Raw genomic sequence first — 21,165 nt, 5'->3', positions numbered from 1 at the left:
ATCCTCGGATATCTCTGTTGTAGTAATTAATATGACTTGATATGGCTTAAGAACTCTAGGGGCTTTACATTTCAACTGACTTAAGTTGAAAATGTTGTCAAATTTAACTATTTTATTGGCCCATCTAGGAACTTTTGTTAGACTAGTGCCGATTCTTTATTTTGCCCCACAAAGTATGCAAAATGAAGTCAAAGAACTCTTTTTCTTCTACTCTCGATTATTTTTAGAACAAGTAGCTTTAAAACAATTTTTTTTGCGGCATAACTTAGGGGCCAATTTTTCCCTAGTTTTAAGATTTGCATATAAAATTGGGAAATAGTTATTAACTGGCTATGAAAGCTTTGTTCCGTAAAGTCATTTTGTTTTTAAAACACTTAATGCAATTTTAGAATGTCCTGCTTATAGAGTATACTCGAAGCAAACATTACTGAAGGAAAATTTTTAAGTTACAAATCATAAGAAGAGTTATAAATTTGTTAAGGCAATAAATACTCTTTCAGCATATTGCATACTTTAAGGAAGTAATATTTTTTCTTTATTAAAAATTTATCAACACCATAAAAATTTGAAACAAAATATGGATTGATTCTCATTATATTCCTAATCAACGTGATCTTGATTTTATTGGGCAGATTAACCTAAGCACCTCTACGAAGTTAAAATCTAACTCTCCATTGGACGAAATTAAAGAAATAAGTCTAGTATTTGATGTTATATAAGTATTGTAAGCAAAGGTCTAAATCATGTTGAATTACTCGACAGTACAAAATATAAAAAATTAAGTAAAAATGTCTAATATTTAAGTATCACCTAGTTGATTTTGGCTAGTAGAATGTTTAAGGTCGTCTTTCTTTTGCTTTCGACCCTATGTAGAGTATATTCGATCTAACCAGATTGTATATAACCAAATAGAATCTTGTTATTTTTCAAGTGTAGTATATTTGAAAATTTTGTATTTCCATTTATTATGTTACAACTTGTTTTCCTTTCGTTTCGTCATTTTATTTTAACAACAAATATTACATTTGTGCCATGTTTCCTGCTTGTTTTTTTTTTTCGGCAGTCGCTTATTAAATGTGGCGTGCACGTGTTGGTAAACTAACACAGATACACAGAGACACACACACGAACACAGAGACACAGATACTCACACTCACTCACATGTAGACACAAACGAGAGACATGACTGTCGCCATACTAACACAAAAAGGCAGACAATGCCAGTTCCCGCCTCCCTTTACCCTAGCCACATGTTGGCCACATTAATATTAACGTTAAGGAAACAAGAACAACAACAAAACGCTCATCAAACATGCGGCGTTTAGTTAGTGTGTGTGTGTGTGACTGTGTGTGTGCGAGTGAGTAAACAAATATTAGAGTCAGAGAGAGAGTGAAAGAGAAAGCACTATGGACACATTCCCTTTTTGGCCATTTTCCTGCTGTGCGTTGAAAGTTTCGCTTTTCGCTTTCGCTTTTTCGTATTCGTTCGCTTTGCTTTGCTTTGTTTTTTCAGTTGTCGACGAGCATTTCCTTAAGGCTAACGGCATCGGCCCCGACGGCGATTTTTCGTACAATTTTCCCCGTGAAAAGCGAAAGAATTTTTCCCAGAGAAAAACAAATTTTCAAACACTCAGCTTATCTTGTGTCACTTTGTGTGTGTGTGTGATTCAATATTTAATCATGGCTCTGGTGGCCCATCGTATGATGTTGCCTTCACGGCATCGTCGCACTCATCAGCAGGTGGCAAGGAACAAAGTCGGTGTCCTTCTGGTGCCCAGTGTGGCAGATTATTACAATAGTGAACAACAATTGCAGCAAGTGCAACCAACTACAACGAGTCCTGCACCTCAGCTGCAAGTGGATCAACAGCAGCTGCAACAACAACAACAACAACAATCCAACGATGCCAAAGTGAGTGCAACAAGTTTGTGCAACAAAAAAGTCTCTCTCTCTCTCTTCTATCTATCCATTCCCATATGTTTCCACTGTTTGTTGCAATTTCACTAGAAGTCAAAAGCAAAAACACGTTTTTCCGTTTTATGCTTTCTTGTGTCCTCCTCCTTTCCTATTTTTTTTTTTTTGTTTTCTGCCGGTCTTGTTATTTGCTTTTGCGCCCAATTTTCGTTTATGCCATTTCCCCCTGTTTGCGAGTTGGCAACTGGCGCCAACTTTATGCCCCGCTCATTTTTCGTCTGGCTAAGTAAAGAAAAGATGGCTTGTTTGTCGTTCATGTTGTTCTTGGTCAGGTTTTTGTGTCTATGGGGTAGTCTGAAATATACACACACACCCAACTGAAAAACACATCTATAGGTCAGTTTTCATCTAGAAAGAGAGTCAATAGAGTTTCGTTTTGAATATCTAGCATATACAATGTCTAAAAAAAATCTCGATATATTCTGTATACCTATGTAGACCTTAGCGAGATATTAGCGATGGATGCTGAAAAAGTTAAGGTATAAACTATTTCATCAGTTATCTGGTAAACGTCTTGGAGATAAATAATTTACATATTTTATATCTTCCTAAACTTCTACTACATTAAAACTACTATATCAAATAACTTTCATAGAAATGATTGGTTTTAACAATTATAAGAGAGAGAGAGAGGGAGAAAACAATGGAAGAGAAATTTAAGCTCAGTTTACTTATTATTTTATTTAAGAGTATTAAAAATAAAACCTTTAGCGAATATTCTTTGCCAACAAAATCTTTTGAAATAGTTAGGATCAGGTATTCACTTTATACTTCTAAATGTAAGCCCGAAATAGCGTTTGAGCGTTTGAAAATTACTCGTCAAACGCTGTAAGAAAAGCAAGAATAAAATTCATTATGAAATAAACGCGGAATAATACCTTGTAGGTTTTAAACAGACTGTATAGAAACAAAACATATCATTATTATTAGTATAGAAAATAGTTGTCAGCCATCAACCAACATGTTTAAGGCCATTGGCTTATAAGAAACTATGTACATCCATACACTTAGCCCGGTATTCGGACCCGGACTTTGTTTATTTAAGATTTATGTTTTCTTTAATTTAATGATAATTTAATAAAAAAGTTAATTAATTATTTATTTATTTATATTAAAGTTGTGCCGTAATTATATCTAACACTAAAGCCAGCTCAGCTTTATGAAATCGGGAACTAATGAAGAAAAATAAATGATTGACAACAAATTATGAACTAAACAAAATGAATGTCAGTTGTATTTTAAATGAATATCTCTTTTTTTTTCTAATAATACATTTGAATTTCAATGATAAATCAGTCCTTTATTAAATTACTGGCCATATTTTATGACCCATACGTTACTTTCTATGACTTTTATGCTGTTTTTATGTTTTTATGTACACATTACAATTCACAGAATTTAGTAAAATATATAAGAAATCATTTCCAAGATCTTTATTTATATTAATGTTTAAAAAGCAAACCATTATTATAAGATAATTCAAAGCGGTAATCAAAATTGTCTTTAAAAATGAAATTCAATTACGCAGGCCCGGATTTATTAAACGATTCCGCTTTGGGAGAATGCTGACCCTCTCTTTCTTTTTAAAAATATTAAAAATCCTGTTTAAAATTAAAAATAATTAACGTATCCAAGACTCAAATTAGGATGGGGGCTGCAAATTTTGTCTCTTTAAATAAATTAAGTCAAAACAAAGCTTAATGACATATCATCTCTTAAAAAAGACCTAAAAAATTCTACTCCATTTCTTAAAAAATATGTCCCTAGGCCATTCGTATACTAAATCCAACCCTATATCTAATACACACTGGTGATTGAAGCTCATTAATTAGAAAACCTTAACTATTGCTTACAACTGTTTTATTCCCTCAATTGTTCTTCTTCGTTTTGTACCTAATCAATTGATTTTTTATGTTTACGATTTGTTTTCTATTATTTTTGATGGGAATTTAGGTTTTGTTTTGATTGGATATCGTGTCATTCGAATGATTATGGTATTTATCACGCCTCTCTCATATACTTTAACTACAAACACCTCCCATGCAGCCCCTCTGAGTGGTTGTCCCTCAACCAGACAAATGGAATTTTTGGAACTCGTTCCTTCTGTCTGTCGTCTAATTTTCGAGGTGGCCATCCTGCCAGTCATTTTGACTTATTTACGTAGTTGGAGTCAGTGGCACCTTTCATTATTTCGATATTACGATGCGTGACAAAGTTTTTTTGTTGTACCGGACAACTAGCTGGGTGAAACCCCATAATTTATTTAAGGTAAGGGGCTGCACCTGTTTTGCTGTGTTTTCAGACTGAACGACTGATGAACTGACATTGGTTACATTAATCAATAGAACTTAATGTACAATGCCCTTGACAAACGGATATATATAGGCACAACTTACATATATATGGCGAAAAAATACAAATGAGACTTCTTTATTTAGCTCTCAATATTTGTCTATCCAAGAGTAAATATGCTGATTTTGTATAGCAACAGGAGAAGGTGGCAGAGGCCACAATTTCGTTCAAGTTAACAAGCATCGACAAGTGACAATTGATGGCTTCAGGAAATGGCAAAACCAAAAAACTGAAACAACATGCAAATCATTATAAACGGTTTCGTGAGCTGGGCACTTAATCAAAGAGGCTAGCATTGCCCAAAAGATAGAATTCTGAACTTAACGTTGCCTGTAAAAAAATAAACAAAACAAATTGCCCAACATCCAGGTGCAATAGTCAAAAATATAACTTATTAGTTTTTCAAATTGTGATCTTGAATTGTGTTGTAAGACTGCGAACCATGACCTTGGGTAAGGCACGGAACGTTTGAATGTTTTAACTATAGCCATATGCTCCTAGGTCTGCTAAGATTAATAAAATACGAAAATATATAACACAATATCAACACTTGCGCATGGAAAGGAATAAAATGATTTTATTTTTATTTTAGTTTCAACTTCTCAATTTCAACTTCTTTATAACATTTTGTTTTGCTGGCTTACTTTGCGTATACGTTATTTTTTAAACAATGATGGGAGCCAACAAAAGTGGCTGCTAAGTGTACGAGTCCACTGTCAATGCAATTTACTGCTTTTCCATTGAATTTGTGTGTTAGTGCAGAATTATGAAGAATTGTAGGCAAACTTGTTAGCTAATATTGAAGCGCCGAAATGCAGGCAATGGTTTTTTCAATAAACTGATTGGTCATTTTGAAGGATATGCAGAGGGATAAAAGCAACATGCTTAATGAGCATAGTCTGTAAAACATTGAATATAACTTTTTTTGCAATCTTAGTCAAATGTAAAATTAATGAAATCCACATTTATTAATTTTCGGTCCATAAATAAATTAGGTCAATTCAATAGGTTAATGCTTAGTTTTATTTTCGAATGAACCACGCTTCCTTGTTGTGTCAAAATACGTTATGGGTAGATAAAAGAAATTATCTACATCGACCGTTATCACATTTTGAATTACAGTGTTCTGTTAAAAAGCCTCAACTGCTTTGAATAAGCTACAGAACTCTGCTTGAAACTTACCCCATTTTAACATTATGCGCCAAATTTTGAAAATTAACCAGGGCACAGCACTATCTTTAACAAAGCAGTTAGTGTGGTTCATTAAATTGCCAAGTTATAAGTATTTGTAAATTTTTAAATCAAACACTCCAAAAACACACAAAAAGAAAATATATATATTTTATAAGCAAAAGAAAGCTCTTTTGCTATTTTGGAGCTCTTTTAATACCCACCATTGCCCAAAAGAAGGATAAGGCAGTTCATTTTGTAAAGGGCATCAAGCAGTTCTACGGGACACACTTAAATCGAAGATATAAGTAAAAATTAATAACTTAACTTATAACTTTCAAATTCTAATAAACTTTTAATCTATTTAGGATAAATTTATAACAGAAAAAAAAACAATTTTTTTTTAAATGTTTAAAATCAACAAAAATAATAAACGTTTTACTTAACGTTTAACTTAAAATGGAAATGCAATTAGAGTCAAAAATAATACTATTTACAAGTGGGGGCCCAACAAGTTGGTAGAAACGAAATATTTTGAAAATTGACCACATTGAGATTTATGTGTTGGCCTTTGACCAAATGAAGCCATAAAGTCTACTTCCTTATAGCGTTTGGTCCGAAAATTTATTGAAACTTGACATCAATTGAAATTAAAAGCACTCCGCAAGTGTTTATTTAACGACTGAATTGACAACTTGTTGATGCAAAAAAAGTATTTATTACTTTGTTTATTTCACTGGAATTCGGATTGGAATGAAAATATGGGACTAAATGCACAAATAAACGGAAGCAATGGAGACTGAAATAAAGTCAGTTTATTTTGAACACTCAGCTATTCTAGATTAGACCAAAACTGGCGGTAATATGGCAAGACTCAATAGAAACTGCTGCCTATGTGGAAATTCATAGTCCACTGGTAGTACGGGAACTAAGACAAAATACTTTGGATATTCATATCGATGAGATTATCCAGCAAGCGGCCATGGAACATGAAATGAAGAAGCGTCAACGTTTTCTCAAGTTGGAAATACCAGACACAGACTCATGCAATTCAATCACCAGAAATATTGTTAATCAAAAAGTCGAAATAATCGAACTTAGTGGGCCATGAAAAAAATCGAATTGACTTGTTTGGTGACATTTCAGTAGCAGATCGAAGTGATGAAAAAAAGGAAAATGTGCTAGAATCGAATGACGATGGCTCCAAAAATCTGAAAAATGTGTTAATAATAAATGCCAATGCCAACTCAATAGATGAGGCAACAGATGAAGAGGACTTTGAGACAGTTAAAGGTTAAATTCCGACCTCTTAGATTGTAGAATGTCAACTATATAGATGTAAGACTACTGCAAAAAGCATTTACTTATAATTTTACTTACGTCCGAGAAATAATAAATTTACCCAAAATTAAACTGCATGTAAAGTTTTTGGTACTTGTGGGTTATTTGGGGAAAAGGCAATAACTTCTAGGTCAATTTAAAATATGGGTCAATTGTTGGTCCCTCAAAAAATAAAGTCCATAAAGTGACTAAGTAAAGTAATAGACGAAGAAATTAACCTCCCGCCAAGACTTTGATTACAATATAATAATTCTTAAATAGATAAACTTACATTTCTTTTGCTCCCTTTTTGCCTTTTTACAATGTGGTATGACAATTTGTATCAAATGATGTCAAATCTGACAATTAACTTTCGAAAAAATCTGGTCACTCCGAAAAAGTCAGTGTGACCAACATGTTTTAGTATTATATTTTTGTCCAAATTGTGACTTTTACCTAAGTAGGCTGTGAGAAATGTGCCTTGCTTGTCAAAAGGTTTTCCATGAAATTATTTCATTCATCATCAGAGATTCATTGGAGATTGTTCATTTTTTTAATTTTCATTTATTATTACTTCTGCCAAAATGAGTTTCTATACCTTGAATAATGTGGCAGCCTATGAGGAAGTCGATGATAGTGTGAAGCCTCCACCATTTCAGTTGATGAAGTTAAAAGTGGATGCTTTGCATTTTACTATGGATGCGGATACGGAAGCTCAAAAGCAAAAATATGAAGTGGATCAAATTATTCTTCAGGCTCATGAAGAACATGAGGCTTTAACTTATGCCAAAGTCATGGCTCAAATCAAAGGTCGCACAATGGGGGAATCTGACAAGACATATGCTCCTCTATCGAAGGACTTCGATCAAGAAGAATGCAAAAGAGCGGTGGATGGCTTGACTGGTGATAAAGCTGATGACGAAGACAAAGATGGCGATAAGAATAACTCGTATAGGTCATTGTAAGAGTAGCAAGGTAGCAGTTGGCAGAAGCAGAAATCTAGTCACAGATAACAAGGACAAGGACTTGCGGCAGAAAATGAGAAACACATAAAATCGTTGAAAAGATTTTTTGCATTTCTTAATATTTTGACTGAAATAAAACTGAGCACTCAAACCACCGAATTATACTCACGAGACTTTTTGTAACTTTAATAGATGAACATAACTTATTTGGTAAGCATGAAGGTCAAGAGCATTCTAAAGGTTTTTTTTTAACTTTCAACTCATATTTAATTTTAATGCATCATATCATGAATGCTTATATAAAATTCGTATATCTAGTAATTAATATTCAAAATTTTGCTGGTACTATATACTCCTAATGAAACGTGTGCTCTTTTATGCATAATTCCCACGATGATGATAATGTTTGTAAATGGAATAAATAAGTGGCATGTGTAATCGGTTTGACCAATTGTCATAATTTATGCAAGTAGCAAAATCTAAAAACCAAAGAAACCCTAAGCAGTAGGTGTTGGTAAAGCAGACAACATTTTATGCCTTTCTGAAAATTTAATTAAGTTGAACTTATCTATGAGTTACACATGAGATTGAAGCTTTTTGGCTTGCTCATTGGCTTGGTCTAACTCACGCACAAGACTCGAGAATGCTCTCAAATATGCAAATGAATTGCGGCTTTACACCCATCCACCCAAACACAGTCACATACACACATACACACACACACACACCTTGGGTAACATGCATTTTGGTCATGTTTACAATGTCAGCTAGGATAACAGGCACAGCAAATGAATTGCAGTTATTTGGCCGAGCAATGTCAGCAGAATTTAGGCCAACCAACACAGAGCGAGAGAGAGAGAGAGCGAAAAGCTCATCCATCAGCTGTTTACAACGCCCACGCACAGCTGATTTCATATTTAATAAAAGAGAGGGAGAGAGACAGAGATATAGAGAAAGCAAAGTAAAAGTAGAGAGAGCTTTTTTGGGTTACCTGATTCAAAGGAACCGTTTTGTTTACATGCTGCTACTGCTACTTCTCCTGGTGCAATGCAGGACGAACGGCTAACGCGACTAACAACGACAAGCGACGACATTGCCTTTCAATTTCGTTCAACCTGAAACCGAATGCGAATAGCCCGAAACCGAGACCAAATCGGAAAAGTTGGAATTTGCCAAAACGCTTTCAATTTCGCCTCGTTATTCGTTGCTGGCCGTTGGGCGGCCTCAGTCGTGTTGTTTTGTTGTAGCAACTCGCGCGTCTCCGTCTCCGTTTTTTCCGTTTTTTGTGTTTTTTTGGGTTTTCTTGTTGGTGCCGTCGTCGTTTGTTGGTCGGCAGCAGGCAGAAGTTACCAGCAGCCGCAGCAGAAGGACTCAACCGTTAAGGACTAAAGGCAGCTGCAGTTTTGCACGTCGCGACGTCGTCTCGCCTCGTCCGCGCCTACGTTTAAATAATAAAAAACAAAAAAACGCAAAAAACACACATTTCTACAAATTTTTTCTACTTGTATAATTTGCTGCTAGTTAACAAATACAACAAACTAACCAAATACAAACGAAGAGAAAAGCTAAAAACAACGCCTTAATAATTCATTCCGAGTCCGATGAGTCCTGTGCATAATGAATAATGCAGAAATTGCTGTGCAAATGTAATATGATATTAAAATTACAAACGTATCAAGGTGACCAACCACCACAAAACAACAACAACAATTCAGCAAATTCTCTTGATAATTGTCACTCAGACGTTTGGATTCACCCTCACCCACAGGACATGGCGACTCGTCTGTCTGTCTATGTGTGTGTGTGTGTGTGTTTGTGTGTCCTGCCAAGTCCTAGCAAACGCATGAGTGACAACTGCATATTTGCAAAACAACAACAAATCAAATCAAACTCGAAATCAATCAATAAAAACAAATTATCATAAAATTATTATCCTTCAATCATTTCAAAATGAAATTCCAGCCGAAAAATTGAATATTTTATGCAATTACTTACTATATACTATATAGTATTCTATACATATAAATATATATTTTAGCCTTAAAATGCAAATTGCAATAATTCAACCAAATCCTGCATAATAAATAATCATGTGCATAAATAAATCTAAGAAGGTCACAAAATAATTGTCAAATAATATTTACAGCAAAATTGTCTGTAGTTTAATTCAATAAAAATAATTTCTTTAAAACAGTGCTAAAAATATTTTCGAAATATTCAAAATAAAAAGTGAATAATAATGCAAATCCTCTTATGAAATTTTTCAACTAAATTAAAATAAAAGTTTAATTTAACAAATAATAAAATTAGTTTATAATGTCAAGAAATTAATAGATCGCCATAACAAATTAAATTTAATTAATTTGTATGCCAAATAATGAATAGAAAATTATTTTTCTATATATAACAAACAAATTAAGAATATTGAAGCAAATTTTATGCCAAATAAATTAAAAGTTCATTTAAATCATATGATCAACTAAATCATTATAAAACTAAAGAAATAAATGCTTGAACAAGTTCTGAATAATAAATAAACTTTAAATAAATAAAACCTAACAAAGTAATTGAAAAAAAACAACTTAAATATGAATAAATAAAAAATTATTACTAACACAAATAAATTTAATAAAGGTAAAACAAAAATAAAAGAAACTGTAGGAAAAACAAAACAAAGTGCCCCAATGCAAATTTTTGAAAGTTTAATGCTCAAAGCGACAAAAATTCTTTAATAATGACTTTAAATCTGTTCAAGAGAAAGTTTGTTTTACAAAAGTTTAATCTCAGTTGAATTATCATTTCGCAGTTATAAGGAATGTGAATTGTGATCGATTTTTCTTGCATTAAAAGAATCAACTAAAAAACAAGTTTTAGTAGATTCTTAATTCTTATACACTCACAATTAATTTTATTAAATTTAGGCATGGTTTTTCCCTTCTTAAATGAACAAGAAACAATTCAAAATAATGTGAACTTAGCTAAGAGTTTCTAATGACCAATCGAGAAAGGTTAAAATATTGACAAACTCTGGAAAACATTCCAACATTCAAGGGAATTATTTATTTTTAGATTCTCAATTTTTTGTTTGATTTTTGTTAGTCAATTTTGTTTACTATAAAGATATCAACATCTGAAAATACAAAAGACCAAACTTCTATAGAAAATGAAACTTTGAATTGCTTTAGCCTAATGCCTTACGAAGCTCAGAACTTTCTCAGTCCTTTATCAATTAATCATTTAATAAGCCAAAAATGGCGACATATTAATGATATATAATGTAATACCAGCAATTTAAGTATAATCAATAAACAAAACACAAAAAATACAAGCAAGAAAAATGCAAAAATAACGCAGAAAAACAAAATGCGGCAAATACGAAGAAGAGAAAAACATGAAAATGGAATTCATGCTGGGAGGATAGCGTGAAAAATGTTATTGTGATATGAAAATGGCCGTGTGGCAAATGTGAAAAAGGTTTGACATAGGAGTTGGTGAAAATTGTGGGTAAGGCGGGGGTAATAATTTAATTAATAGCAAAAAGTTCTGATGAGAATCGTGTGCAAAATTGGTTTGCCATTCTATAAAAAAAAGAAAAACTGCAAACTGTGGTCATTTTGTTGTTGTGTCGGTTGCTCCTTCTTTTTTCTAGTGGCTTACCTGGCGTATGCGTAATGTGCGACTTATATTCTCATTAGCAGGCAATTACGCTAACAACACATTACCATTTAATTAGGCCAAGAATATGAATTACATGTTTGCCAAAATGCAAATGTAAACTTTGCTTGAATGGAAGCAAGTTTTCCTTTTTTTTCTTCTATTTTCCTTCTTTTTTTTTTTTTTTGTTGGCATTGGCGCCACACAGTTTGTTGAGCAGTTTGTTCAGGTGTTCTCAGGTTCAGGTATATATGGCACGTGTTTTTGCTTTTGTTATTGCCTTCCACTTTCGAGTGTTGAGCATTCGAGGATTTTGAGGTCCTTGTATGTGTGTGTGTGTGGGCGGGTCACAGCCAGGACTTACCTTTGGCCTTTTTGCTTATTTGTTTGCTCTTTGAAATGAGTAGCTGGGAATTGTATCATAAATATGACTTGGCTATGATAAAGGTTTCTCTTGTGTTAAAAGAAATTAAATTTACTCGATTCGAACAAATATGTGTTGAATTGTATTATACTTAGGTAAAAGAATCTTTTCTTAGTTAAATCTTAATTTTATGTGATGTAATTCTGGGAAAATGAAAACAAGCAATATAACCAATGTGGCATGTAAATGCATCCAGTCATTAAGATAGTCACTAAGAAAGTGAGTAAATATGTAAGTAAGATCTGTCAATAAAATAGCTGAAGGTGAGAATCTTATTTAAAGTAGGGCTCGATTAATGTCTTCATAAGTGAGGACCTATTTCCTAAACTAACAAGTAAAACTAACCAAGTGTAAGTCTTCCATTCGGAACAAACTTGGTATATAAATTAGAGTTTCCCCTCAAAAATTTACCTCCTACCTTCTTTATACTCTTTTTTGTAAATAGCAGTCCTTGTTGATTGACATTGACTAACATATTCAGATCCTGGATGACTTAAGAAACCAAGATACAAGAGCTCCATTGACTGGCAACTATTATTATTTTACCAATACATATATAAAAGTTTCCTAATAAGAGATCTGCTTTTATTTATGTTTTAAAAGGACCTGTTATTTTTCAAAAAATAAATTGGTTCTTGAAATTAAAGTTTTTTGTTAAATAATTTTAAGGTTTGGTCAAGATTTAATAAGGTCAAAAATGAGAAAAGTTCTTGATTAGCATTAATACTGGACGGTAGTTTGGTATTTGGTTCTATATCTACTATCATGGCTAGGAAGTCGGTTTATTGTTTTAAGAGACAAATTGAGAATCTCATCTTTAATATGAGACCAAAACCATTATAATTTTTTTACATTTTTCTACTAGACCTTTAGAAATTTATCTGATTTGAAGCCGGAACAGGAACTCACCCCTTTAAGGTTTACAACTTCAATTATTTACAACCAAGATTATTTAAACAGTCAAACTATATAGACAAGAAACATATTAAACAAATAGAAGTTACCTACATACATAAATGTAGAATATTTACAAAATCTGTTTCTTATTTTTGCTTATGTGCTTCAATCAATAATTAAAATTCGAAGAAATTTATGAGGCTTAATTTCTATTGTTCATTTTTCTATTACCAGAATAACATCTTAATTTTCTGCTTGCTGTTACCATAAAAATTAATGAATTTCATTTACAACTTGTCAGAAGTTCTTGCTTCTTAATTGTGTATCTAACTTTTTGTCAGTTTACAGGATTCTACAGTTATTAGGTGACCTTTAAGTTACATTTCGTGCCTATTAACAATATTTCAAAAATTCAAATAAACGCATGAAAACTAAATCCTTAATAAGAAGATGATTATGAGGCAAGAACCAAGAACTGGTTGTTGGAGGGGCCTACTAAGAGGAGGTGTTGAGAGACGGGATGGTCTGAAGAGGTGTTTAACAATCGAAGCGCCGGCTGTTTGGCTAGAACGAGAACGTGGCCATAATTCAAACGAAGCGCCAACTACTTAATGTTATTAGATGTGTCTTCTTCGTCCTCCTGTCACGCCCACACGCACGCCAAAGTCTATGTGTGTCTGGATGTGTGCTGGTGTGTGTGTGTGTGTGTCGTCGTCTGTCTGTTTCAGTTAAGTTTATGCTGATGTTGTTGATTACAGCTGCTGTGGTCGGCCGACTTTTCCTCTTTTTTCCAATTTCTCTTTCTTTTTTTTTTTCTTTCTCGTGTTCAACTTTCCAACGTTGACATTTTGTTTTCAACATTTCCCCCATTCCGCGTGTGTGTGTGTAATTTCTTCTTTTTTTCTCATTCTGGGCCTGGGTCCTGGTTCTGGGCTTGGGTCCTAACTGCGTCCTAGCTGCAGGTGCTGCATTTAAAATGAAATATGGCAGACATTTTTGCGGTTGAGATAAATGCGGCGCAGTTTGTTTGCGCTTGCGTTTTCTGCTGGCTAACTTATTAGATTTGCTCTTTTGCTTTTTCTCTCTATCTCTATTTCCTTCTATCCATTGCCATTCCTATACATATCTGCATCTTTGTCTAGGTCTTGTCTTGACAGTTGTTTGCTGTTTACTTTTTTTCTTTACTCTTGTGGCAAATGCGGCTGGCTTAAGTATTTATTTATGTCGTCGGTAACTTTATTTTCGATTGTAAAACGACCAACCATTCGTTTATCTTATTCATCTGATATATGTATATACACCGTTATGGACTCCATTTCGACTCACTGCACACAAGACGTCCAATATAATTGTAGCTTAAATTGCGAAACATTACTGCAAAAATTTAGATTTATTTGTGTGACATAAGTAACTCAGATTTTGGAAACTGAGTAGAAATTTCAATATTTTTCTCATCTGATGTCTGCAATTCTCAATCAAAATCTCAACTACAACTTCATTTAAGCTTTGCGTTGTCTTCTGTAATATATTTCTCTTTATATGTTCATTATCTTAAATCTTCTTTATCCTTTATAGGAGTTTTCTAAGCTTTGTTTATTTTTCTTAATTTTTCAAGGTATTTATAATATTGTCAAATGATTTTTTGAGTTGAAAATATATTTATTAAAATTATAATTGTTTAATGCCAAAGGAAAATTTTATTATTTTGAATTTTCATTGCTTTTTTTCAATGCAACAAACTACTTTCCAAACTAATCCTAAATCAATTATTTCCTCTGTAATTGATCTATTGGTTGTTTTTGAGCAAATATTTTTCCAGTTTGATGTTATATTTTCCTAAAAATAAAAATCCATAGGCCTCAAAATTCCCCTTTTATTTTATTTCAATGTAGAAAACTTAAATAATGTGGAAAAACATATTGAAATCCTATTTTTATTGGCTAGAAATTACTTTGTTTGTAATAAAATATAGAAATTTTAGTAGTATACGATGACATTAACATTCATATCTCTTTAAACCATCAGTACTCATTGTTATCTAAAAAAAAATTGATTTTTGTTCTTATCTTTTCTCAAGCTTTCCTTTGAGAGCTGCAAGTCATTAAAAAGTATTATTGCATATTTTCTGTAAGGATTTTACAAGTATTATATAAGTGTTATAGGCCCGATGACTATTTCTCTTATTATATAATTTCGAATATTAAGATTGCCTAACTAAAGTAAAGAAAATCATAATATGGTTGATAACATTTGCATATTCAAATTGGACAAACAACTCTTGAAATGTGTTTTCTTTTAAGAAGCAAAGTCATACATATAATAGATGATGAACATATTTGCCTGAACTTTGTTTGAAATTTACCAATTTGTGTACTTGGCTTGATGTCGTTCAACAATGAAAATGAATTTTCAAGTTTTCCCTTCGGAAGCATTTTCCTTTTCAATTTGCAATTAGCTTAAATCGCTAAGAAGTCAATCAACTGGCAATATGGAAAGCACTTCATAGAAAAGTTTTATCAACAATTTTCTCGCAATAAAAATTCATGCACCAGAACCTAAGCTCCAGACAAATTGGCAGTTGGAATGCAATTTCCATTTGTGGTTGTTGAAGTTATGTGTGTGTGTGTGTTGTTTTTTTTTTCTTGCATCTGCCTATGCTTAAGATAATTTATCAGGCTTTCGTTATTTGTTTTGTTGAGATTATAAGGCAGCTAGATTAGAGAGGAGAGAAACAAAAAATTATTTGTGTTTGGCAAATTTACGCTTATTGAGGAAGAACATTTTGTTTAGCATTTTCTTCATTTTTATGAATTAGCCAGCTTTACCAGCTGGTCTAGGCCAGCCTAGAGACGCCTGGCCTGAGCTGATTTGAGCGGGTTTTGTTTCGGTCTTGTTTATGGCCCTGAGCTTGTGCTGAGATGGAGATAGGCCTGTCATTTATTAAGTTGAATTTGCATTTAAGCTCGGGCAAAAGGGTAGCTGGGCATGGGTAGAAACAACAAATGTATATGTAAATAGGGCCAGGATCGGACTCTGGACTATACGGTTAGGAATAAGAACCATTTTTTAATAGGTTTGAACAAATTAGGCAGCCGTTGAGGACTAAAAGTCGTAACCAAGAGTCACCTGGAAGGATGAGTTCCTTGACAAAGCAGTGGGTCTTAACTCCTTATCTTCTGAATCCGTTCCTGTTTAGACCTAAGACAACAGTGAGTTAAATTAACTTAAAGACGAAAGATTCTCGTCAAAAGAAAATGCCGAAATGAATATCTAATGTTGAATTTTCCACTAATTTTCGACTACCAAAATCTCTCTCTCTCACTCTTTCTCTCTCTGCCTAAAATGGAACATTTTGAGGGAAAGCAAACAAGTTAGCAGTGCCTCTAATTTGCCTATCCTGCGGGGCCCTCAACTTCTCTGCTGACACTTAACACTTTAGTCCTTAGTTATGTATATGTACACACATACATATGTATTTAGGTATATATACCTACTGATACTTGATTTGCTTACTTGCAAACGCTTTACTCTTGTATACAGCTGCTTTTTGCTGTTTCTTTTTCTAGTACGTTTACTTTAACTTTTAAGTGTTGCTTTGTTTTCGCTTGCGCCCTCTCAGCAAGTTTTCTAGGCTGTAAACTGTGGCCTACTTAGAGGGGCAGAAGGATGTATGCATGTGTTTGTGTGTGCGTGTGTATGAGAGGGCGGGGTAAATAGGTTCTCATGCTTTTGCAGGCTCTCAGACTCAGTCAAGCTGTTGACATTGTGTATATGCGGTTATTGTTGTTGTGCCAGGAAGCAAACACTCAAGTCCTTTTTGGAGGCTGCAACGGCTGCTCCAAGCAGCCTCCAAGCTCAAGTGTCTGTCCTCGAAAAACATAACAAAAAACGAGAAAAATTCATTCAGCCAGGGTCAGTTGTTTGTTCATTTGCATTCCCAAGACTTTTGTTCTTTAAAAAGAATTTAAAAAACCAACAAAACAAAAAAAAAACAAGTGGCTGACGCAAATGCAAATGAGGGCAAATTCATAGAATTGGTTAAGACATGAACAATTTTCCAATGGCATATGACATGCGGTGAGAAATGAAGGTACATTCGTCTAAACTAATTGGGTTATGTACCCCCCAGATGCTCGTTGTCAGAGATCGAGCCCGAGCCCGAGCCCAACTTGTCATGTCTTTGCCATTGACGTTGATGGCACTTAAACTGCACTTCATTTGCACTCGCAGTGCCACAGAGTGCCAAAATAAAGCGAGACAGTGAGGGGAAAGTGTACAGGAGAGAGACAGACAATTGGATAGAAATCTAAGCCATAACAGTTTGCATTCAGGCTTACCTTACCTAACTGGCTGACCAGTTGCTTGCATTATTTACTAAGCTCTAAGTGCAAGCTTCCCTCATTTTGGACCCCACAAACTCGTGTTGCCAATGTTGTTTTGTGGTTGTTGCTTACAGCTTGGGTCCGAATTGGGTGGAGAATTGCAATCGATTGCAATGGACCATTATTGTCTAGTTTTAGAGCCTTGTTGCAAATCATTTCTATTTTCATTGAACCTGTAAGCTTTTAATGAATTGATGTTAATGCAAGAACTGAAACTACAATATATTTGTGTTAAGGTGAGAAATTTAAATGGCTTGGCAATTGCTAATGTGATTATTAAATGTAAAGTGTGTTGAAATAAGCCGACATAATGCATTTCTATCTATATAGAATTTATTATTTCTTGCAGTGGTCATTTTCGTTTACAGATAACTAACTGATTTTACTTAGATATAAAGCCATCATAATTTTATCTCTTTCATCTCGTATATTACTTATTTGATTGTTTTACATAGAAGAGCTCAAAAGAGAAACGAAATTTCGAAACCTGAAATAAGTTTGATTATTTTGGAATTAAGTTTCAGTTAAAAAGTTTTGTCTTGATTTTTGTCCACCTTTTTGAATTCTATCAAACCCATAAGATTGCCGGCTTCAGCTCCAAAATAACAACGACTCGTTTTTTAAATTTGCTTATTTGTAATTTTATATGTTCATTAATTCATAACTCTAATGAATATATTAGAAAAGTGAAGATCCAAAAGAAGCTACTTTTTGTAGCGATATGTTTCAACAATAAAAATTTTTTTTCGATAGCGATTAAAGATCATGACTTGAGATACTTTGAAACGTGAATTGAGGGAAATGTCCTTTAAAGATCTTGACTCTTTCAACAAAAGGGGTCATCCCGACATATAACATTAACTAATCAATACTTTACCACGTTAAAAGTTTAAGACGTCATCTAAGGCTGCCCAAAAGAGATTGCTTACATGAATAATACACAAATTCCAGAAGCATAAAAAACCAATTCCTCATTACTCTATAAGGCCAAGAAAATAGTCCTAAAAGTGCTTAATAAATTTTTAGCGGTGGCCATTTAAATTATAATCGTTTCAACACACAACGCAGAGTGCACTGAGAAACTTATTTTTTTTACCACTATCTGAAAAACCACTAAAAACTTCACCCTTTGACTTAAGTCAATTAAATTACTTTAACAAAACAATTATATTACTTGTGTAAAAACTCCATAAGCTATAAATTGCCTACAGTTAGATAGAAATTGAGGCGTGTTGCTGATGGCACAGCTCTCAACACAATTTGAAACCACTTAAGAACTTTGTGTGGTTTATAGAACTTTCATAATTAATGAGCCTCTTGCCCAGTATGCCTAAAGGAGTTTCAATCTAGGCCATTGGCAACAATGTGGTCAACTGTTTCCTGCAATCAGTTATTGAAATTGTGAGTGCCTTAGTTGAATATTTTGTTTTAGTTAGAACAATTTCAACTTCATTTTCTGTCTCGCAGTGTAATTTAATGGAATATTTTGCAAAAAGTTCAACTAAAAGCAATTAAAAATAATATTTACTTTTAAACTTTTGTCTAGATACATAATTTAAATGGTTTTAATCCATTTTAGTTTATGGTTAGTTTTTTTTTTGGTCTTTAATTCTGACTTGATCTTTTTATTATAATGGCAAGAAATTTTTCATTTACTTAAATTGTTTGTCCTCGCAAGGCCATAAAATATTGTATCACGCCTGGCCTGGTCAGGTCTTGGTCTTGTAGAAAGGAAGTTTTGGAACCAAACTAACTGCCTTCCTGCCTCAGACCCCTCTAGGCCACTTCAAACATGCACTGCCAGTTTTTAGTATCTCCTTTTTAGTTTACATTCTTTTTCTTTCATTCTTCCTTTCTATTCGGCACGTCTATCCCTTTCTGACCTCCTTTGCCTGCATGTGGGTGGGTGGGCGGTTGGTGGTGCTGGTGGGTGGTTGTCGAAGTCTCAGAATTTATTTTTGCATCTTTTGCAATTTATTGTTTTGTGTGTATTGAGGTCAGTTCGTTAGGGTAGTAGGTAGAGGCTTTTGTTTCTGCTAACATTTTGTTGCCATCTCTTAGTTGCTATTTTGTTGACCAATAAAAAACGAGGTTAGCTCTGTGTTTAGACAACCTGACCCAAAGGCCAAAACAAAAACAAAACCAAACAAAAAGAATTCCATTTCAAGATATATATACTACATAATAGATAAAGCGTTGCCATTTGACATATTGACATACTTGGGGTCACATGATTGATCGGCTGCCATTTCACTCACCACCTTATCTATCCATGTATTTGTATTTGCATTGGCCCCAATCAAACCTTTTTCCTTTTCCAAGTAATTAATAGCCAACCCTGTCGGTCATAGCAGCAGGAGCCAGTTAACTTGTTGATTCAACTTTCAGCTCAGCATGAGCTCAGGAGGTGGCAAGGCTGGGGGCGCCCATGAGTTTGCCCATTGTATTTTTTATATGTATTTGCACAAATCACAATACAAAGACCAGCATATCGTGTGGGCTGGCCCCCCCGAGCGTTTCGTCTCATGATAACACAATGTTGCGAGCAGCTAAAACACAGCTCTGATATACAAATAGATTGCTGTGTAAATACATCGAGCGACACAAGAACACGGCAAGAACAACACCCCCCCTGACCTGGAGCCGTCATTGTCATTGTGTTATCTAGTCAACTTGTCGCCAGAGTTTCACACTGACACAATGACAGAAAGTCAAATGAAATCAGCCAGGTGAAAATCGAAAAAAAAAAATCAACATGTTATGCAAATGTTGCACTGAAAATACAAAGAAAAAAATTTTACACTGTTGACATTGCTGATGTCGTTTCTGTACTGCACTTAACAACTGACAACTGGCAGCAAAATGACAAAGTTTCCAATGGAATATTTTGCGAAAAAACGTACTTTTCAGACCACGTTAAGGATATATCTATGCAATTTTTGGATGGACATCAATGGCTCAAATGGTTTTTAGTGGACAAATTGCTTTGGCATGTCTTGATTATCGATAAATATTTGTCATTAAAGACTTTGTATGTTTATCATTTAATGCGTTTGATAAACATTTATTTACAAAATTACAAAACACCTTACTCAGAGAATACTTAACAAAGTTACTAAAGACATGACTAGAGTCTGAGTATCTCTTTCCATTTCAGAGTATTTAGTTTTTTAATAACATTGGCATTTGAATTATAAGAATTTGTTGTTTGAGCTCATATTTAATATTACAAATAGATATGGATTTTAACTTAATTCAAGTCAGAAACTTTATATCCGTGCAAGATTCTTCCTGATGAATTGTAAAAGGAACATTGGTTATCCCTGTGGAAATGAACTTGTCTTGAACTTTTTTTTTTAGGAATCCCTGTCTTAGATGACATGTCTAGGTCTTTGTATAATAAAGAATTCTCAATAAAAATTGAAACTTTAGAAGAACTTTAGAAGTTCCATATAAAAGATGCGCTTCATTTTTAAATACCTTGATGACCTTACCAATCGACTTTATTATTGAATATCGACGTTTTGTCACACTACAAGTTACACAGACGAGATTTGAAATTGCCAATTGGTGGCGGAATACTGAGTCAAAACAGTCTTTATGTGGTTGAAACAAACATGAACATCTTAAAAATTAGATGTTTATCAAGAAGTAGCTATACACAATGTTTAAGTATTTCAGGTAAAAGAAAAAACTCAAAACATAGTTCGATCTTTTGTATTTATTAAAATTAACTTATCTCTTTTTTATTGAAAGACAGTAGAGAAAGAGTTTGTTATAAAGTTTAAAAGCAATATAGATATATGCTTACATATAAGTTTGTTGTCTAAAATTCAAACAGAATTTTATGACCAATCTACAGTTCACTTAATTGCGTTTTCAAGCTTGGTTTTAACATTCGCTATAAAGCCATTTTAAGTATCTAATATCGATTAATGGAGGCTAAATCTCTATATGGACAAACTGTTGCATAGTTTCTGACTTATATAGCTTTTTTCTACGCCCCATTTTTGCATTTTACTCGTAC

This window comes from Drosophila willistoni (genome assembly GCF_018902025.1).
Source record: "Drosophila willistoni isolate 14030-0811.24 chromosome 2R unlocalized genomic scaffold, UCI_dwil_1.1 Seg167, whole genome shotgun sequence".
Taxonomy (NCBI): Eukaryota; Metazoa; Arthropoda; class Insecta; order Diptera; family Drosophilidae; genus Drosophila; species Drosophila willistoni.
Note: the sequence above shows the minus strand (reverse complement) of the source record.